Source organism: Microtus pennsylvanicus, chromosome 7 (genome assembly GCF_037038515.1).
Source record: "Microtus pennsylvanicus isolate mMicPen1 chromosome 7, mMicPen1.hap1, whole genome shotgun sequence".
Taxonomy (NCBI): domain Eukaryota; kingdom Metazoa; phylum Chordata; class Mammalia; order Rodentia; family Cricetidae; genus Microtus; species Microtus pennsylvanicus.
The window spans coordinates 7,593,866-7,600,163 of record NC_134585.1 but is presented as its reverse complement, the minus strand read 5'-3'; positions in this window follow the sequence as shown (position 1 = coordinate 7,600,163).

Sequence of the window (6,298 nt, the reverse complement as noted above, 5' to 3'; positions counted from 1 at the left end):
AACTAGCTCTCCTTCTCACGGCTGTTTGTTATGTGGGTGTGTAAAATTCATTTTAATTGTCTCATTTCATAGAAATAAAGACCAAAAGTATCAAAGAAGGCTGCAGAGGAACTATCCACACCACCCACTAAAACATATCACAATCATGTGCCATGATGGTGGCCAAGCTGGAGCCAGCACTGAAGCCCTAAAGTTGACTCCTGCTTTACATCCTGACTGTGTCCGTCTTTGGGCTCGTTTGTCTAGTGAAGGTTGGTGCTATGGGAAGCAGAGGAGGAGGCTGACAAGAGGCAACAAGGACAAGGCATGGGGTTTGGAGGCCCCCATTTTACCGCTGGTAGGCCTGGCTATCTTCTGTCCCCTCATTGGTCCATGTAGAGTGAGGCTCTGGGATTTATGGGGTGGGGCAAGGAGGACTCACGGGGCAGGACTGGGTGGTTCCACTCACCGCACCTGATATCTGAGAGATTACAGGAACTCACCACTCACCTCAGGCCTGTGTTTGATTTCAGGGAAGGTGTGCGGAAATGGTTGCCATGCAAGCACATCAGCGGGGTGTGGGCCCAAGGAACCCCCCAAAGTCAAACACTAGCCAATATCTTACCTTCTGACTCAGCTGCCAGGAGAGGAAGGTAGCTTCTCTCCTTTTGATTTGGGGAGAGCAAATTGTGAATTGCATCGTAAAATACTGCCTTTTCTGCGATGACAGTCAATCCTTCACTTCCAGCTGCTAGGGAAGCAGAATCCAGAGAGGGCCACGGACCTTCCTTCTCTCATCCAGTCGGCTAACACCTGTGCTGAGTCTTCTTTCCTCTCGGGTTGTTTTAAACCTCAGTGACCTGTTCCTTTGGATGTAACACAGTGGTATGATGAGTCTCCATGTATGATGATAACTCTCCAAGATCTGCACGTGAGGGTTCCAGTGCGGGAGGGCACGGGACCTCACTACCCGCACAGGGAGACCAGGGTCAGCTCCAGTCCACAGCCGCTCTCTGGGGGTTCTGGATGGAGCGCTGGTGGTCTCAGAAGGGCGGCACGATATGATGATAACCCTCCAAGATCTGCACGTGAGGGTTCCCATGTGGGAGGGCACGGGACCTCACTGCCTGGATGGGGAGACCAGGGTCAGCTCCAGTCCACAGCCGCTCTCCGGGGTTCTGGATGGAGCGCTGGTGGTCTCAGAAGTGCGGCACAATTTTCTTCTCCGGGATCCAGATCGCACTGGTTTCGGGCTGCCGCCACAAAGTCCCAGGAGGCTCTGTGTCAGGTTTCTTGTTTTATGGGGAAACATTCACAGTCACCTTATGCCTCCACCTGAACTCCATTACCTGTGAAGACCTGTTTTCAAATGAGGGCGCTGTGTCAGCAGCTGGAGGGTAAGGCTTCAGTATAGCGCAGACGCCAGCAAATGGCCGGCAGCCTAGCTCTAGGCAGTAGGTCTCAACCTTCCTAACGCAGTGACCTTTTAATACAGTTCCTCAAGTTGTGCTGACCCCTGACCATAACATTATTTTTGTTGCTACTTCAGAAGTGTAATTTTGCTACTGTTATGAATCATAATATTAATATCTTTGGTTTTGGATGGTCTTAGTCAACCTCTGTGAGGGGCTCGTTTGACCCTCAAAGGGGGTCACGACCCACAAGTTGAGAACCACTGCTCTAGGGCTCTTTCTCAGGAACCTGGCCCCCATTTTAGCTGATGAACTGGGGATCCCACATCAAATCAGCCTGGAGCCTCAAGACTTTAGAAGCTGTTGGGGCTCCTTCCTAAGTCATTTCTTTTTAAATAGATAAATCTTAGTTTCTTTACTAATTTTAAAATAGAGGAATTAAAATTATATACATTTATGATATTTAATACAATATTTCAAAATATCCGTGTACAGCTAGACCTGGCGGTCATCCCAGTACCAGGGAGAACAAGTCACAAAGACCACAAGTTCAAGGTCTGTGTGAGCTCCATGTGCAGGCCCTGCCGTGTGTGGATCTCGGCAAACCCCAGAGCAAGCAGAGTAATGAACGGTCCATGTGAGGCAGGAAGAAAATCCAGTTCTGTCCGACTTAGCTGGTGTTGTTTCAAAGGTTTAGAGTCTGACCCCGGAGAGTTTATTTTTGACATATTTAAACACAGTACAGCTTTGGAGATTTCCCAGGAACAATTGTCATAATAAAGTGTAAGGCTTTGACTACATCAAAACTCCTTCCTCAGGATAAGTCTTTGGCAAAGTACATTTGACCTCTTCCATGTGGAGGACTTCTATTGACAGAGAGGCAAAGCTCAGGATCAAGGCCTGGGCAGGAAGAGTCAGGATCAACATAATAGTTCTGGGGAATCAGGTGAGGCCTGGCGCTACAGATAACACCGGTCACCAGGCTTTTAACTACATCCCGTGCCGGCTCTCCAGCTGGAAAACAGTACACATCCCTTCTGCTGAAGAGGCCAGTCTGTGTGTTTAACATTTCTGGCTTCCCTAGCGCTCGCCTGTGCACACAAGGACCTCGTGTCCTCCACACTGCTACCTCCAACACATACAAAACAAACGTCTACCCTATCAGACAAGTAAGCCAAACTGCTCTTTTATACATGTTTTTATATTTTTGCCGGGCTGCTCGTGCGCCATGGTGCCTGTGTGAGGTCGGAAGACAACTTGCCGGAGTCACTTCTCTCCCTCCAGTATGTGGATTCTGGAGCTGAAGCTGAGGCCATCAGGCTTGGTGGCAGACCCCTTTACCCACTGGAACCATCCCACTGGCCCACGCCAAGTTATTCAACATATGTATTGGCAGACGGACTTAGGTTTTGATGTAAGAATAGTTAAAATACACTCTCAGAGTTTCCCATGCTAATTTTATCATAAGCACTGCTCCAGTGATCTCTTCAGCTTAGGTTTCTCCCGCTTTGACCAGCATGGCCTCAATTCCGCTCGCCCTCCCGGCCCTCAGAACCACCATTCTACACTCTGCTCCAGAGTCCAGCCTTTGGCCACTCCAACATCTGTGATATTTCGCTGATCTGTGAGATGGTGCAGTGTCTGTGTGTCCATCCGTGCCTGACTCATTTCACGGAGCACGACAAAGACTGTTTCTTAGCATCATCTGGAGACTTTCATAGATGAAGGCTGCTCCACTTCAGCCTGGGGTAGGGGGCTTCTAAATGCAGATGGTGTCTCTGTGATGTGACTTCAGGTCCCTTGGGTGCCCATGCAGGAGTAGTACACCTAGGCCATATGCTGCTTCTGTCTTTAGTGTTTCGAGGAAACTCCAGACTGATTTTTAAAAATTTTTAAATATTTTTTTGTGTGTGCATGCTTTGTTTACATGTATGTCTTGCGCCATGTGTGTGCATGGTGCCTTCAGAGACTGTAAGAGGGCACTGGATCCCTTGGAGCTGGAGTTACAGGTGGTTGCGAACTTTTACGTGGGTTCTGGGAACTGAACTCAGGTCCTCTGGAAAAGCAGCAAGTGATCTTAACCACTAAGCCATCTCTCTGGTCCCTGTAGTGACTGATGTCTTTAGTGGCTGGACCAGAGTGCATAAGGGATGTCACGGGTTCTTCTTTATGGCAGAGTGGTAGCCCGTCGTACCTGTGTGCTGTCCGTCCCTTACCTACTAGTCAGCTGACGGCTGCTTGACTGCACCCATGTGCACCCAGAGCTGTGGTGGACACAGTGTATAGTGTCTCTTCACATACGTTCCTTTGGACACACACCCCAAAGAGGGTGGTTGATTGTATTTCCGGTGTCTTGAGCGTCCCTTCATGGTATTTTGTACTGGCAATGGTGGTCTACATCTCTACCAGCAACGCATGAGAGTCTTGGGGGAGTCTTGGGGCCTGACCGCTCTGTTTTGCAGGTAGGAAAACTCAACCCCAGAGCTGGTGAGATACTGACGCAGATTCCCTGACCATAGGTAATCAGTCCTGCATTCTCCTCCACGTCCCACGCCGTGGTAAAAGCAGGGCTTTTACTTAGTAAGTCTGCTCTCGTCTTCCATTGGAAGGGACATGGAGGTGACACTGCCATGGAGGAATGGAGCGTATGCCTGCCGTCCCTGCAAGATCAGCTTCAGTCACTCAAGGGCAAATACAGAAGCTAGGGACCCCTCCCCAGCTTCTTCTCAAAAGAAGATAGACTTGCAAAGAAGAAACCAGTTACCTATGCAGAGATGACTCGCTGGGCATCCCCACATCCATCCCAGGGACTGGCTTGCACTGGTCTCTGAAGAATTTCCTTGTAGCATGAATAATAAAAACCCAGAGACAGATATTGGGATTCAACCTGAATATTTTCTTCGGCAAAACACAGCCTGGCAGAAGCATGGAAGGCTTCCCACTCATGTCTCCATTTCCTCCTCCTTCTGTGTGCCACGATGCCAAGGCTGAGCCTCATCTGTGTTTGCACGCGTTTGGTTTGGGTGCGGATCTAGTGTGGCCAGTGTTTGACGTGTATGGACGCCCACAGTCTTAGTGGACTCTTTTCATTAAACTGTGTTCCCAGCGTCTCCTTGTCGTCTGTTCATTTCCCTCTTATGTAAGGTCCCCAACACATACCACATGTAGATTAGGTCATACTAGACGCAAAAGTGACACCCCCTTTCCCTTTCTTTTGCTAATGAGCATCTATGAGCCCCCTCTCCTCTCCCCGTCTCCCACGATCACAAACAGCTGGGCAGAGCTCATCTTGCTTCTCCACGTGTGTGAATGTTTATCAGGGGTCGGCAGGAATCTGGAGCCCTAGAACTGGTGCGCTGTACCCTGTGTGGCTCAGCTCCGCAAGCCGTGTCCCCTCTTTCTCCCAGCTGCCCCACAGTTTCCACTCTGCTTTCTGAGCACTCTCATTTGAACCAAGGGAATCTGGCATCCCTCGTGTGTAAGGAACTCAGCTCTCTCACGGAAGGTCCCCACTCCTGCCTGTCAGGCTCCTCTCCCCTGGCCCTGCTTCAGCATCCTGAGGGTCTCTGGGTGCTTGCTTAGTAAGATCCTCTTCCAGGATAGCATGCAGGTCCCTTAATCTATCACCAAAGGAAAAACTTCTGCTGTAGCTCATTCATTCATTCATTCATTCATTCATTCATTCATTCATGTGTTCCAGTTTCACAGCTACTGTTGATGCCGACTGTTGATGCTGTGGTCTTGGAGCTGCATCACTCTGAGAACACAACAAAGTCCCTGCTCTCAGGAACCTTCCAGTCTAGGGGAGGGGTATAAATAATGAGCAGATAGACGGGGCGGCTGTGTGCACTGGATCATGAGATCAATAACGAAGGCAGAGGTGGAGGGCGAGTCAGGGTACTGGGCATCCTCTTAGAGACTACGACCCAGAGGTAGAAGGCCTTTTGGGGACATTGAGGCAGAGGCTGGAGGACAGGGAGCAGCAGGTACTAGGCTGTTTTTCCTTCCCCCCCTTTCTAAAAGGACTCCATTCAATAAATGGAATAGCAGTCTATGGCCACAACATCTGCAGTAAGCCTGTTATAGTTGTAAATATAAAAATAAAAAATAAGCCAGGTGGTGGGGGTGCATGCCTTTAATCCCAGCACTCGGGAGGCAGAGACCAGCAGACCTCTGTGAGTTTGAGGCCAGCCTGGTCTATAAGAGCTAGTGCCAGGACAGGCTCCAAAGCTACAGAGAAACCCGGTCTTGAAAACAAAACAAAACATAAACAACAACAACAACCAAAACAAAAAAACCGAAAAAATAAAATATAAAAAAAACCCTAAAATGAAAATAAAAAGAATCACTGAGGTGAGTTCAGGACGCATGTGCAGTACCTTGATGAGGATTCTGTGTTCTTGCCACGTTTTCAGAGCCCAAAGTTGTCATTGAGACAGGCCTCTGCTGAGCGGGATTCCTCAGCAAGGGACCTAAGAACACCTTGCTCACATATGTATGTATAAGAATAAAGCAAATGAACGAAAGATGCAGACTAGAGGTTCATCCCTGTGGCAGAGAGAACCATGCCTGCAGGGAGCTAGCCCCTTATTTCCCCGTCTCATCTTGTCCAGCCACATGCTTCCTGCCCCCAGGTGACCTGGAACCTCCAAGTAGCTGACACTATACACATGCCCACTCTGGAAGTCAGAGCCAGGGGATGGGGACTCATTGGCTCTCCCTGAATCACTTGGAAGGGGCATTGCGGCAATAGGCCCTTCCTGTGGTCTCTTGCTATGAGTCAGCTCTGGCTGAGAAAGCAAGATTAGTCCAGAAGGAGGGCTTTACTAATACCACCTGGATCTGGATCAAGGCCATGTCGGGGGAGACACACCGGCTACTCCCCAGTGTATCTCATGAGAGGGACT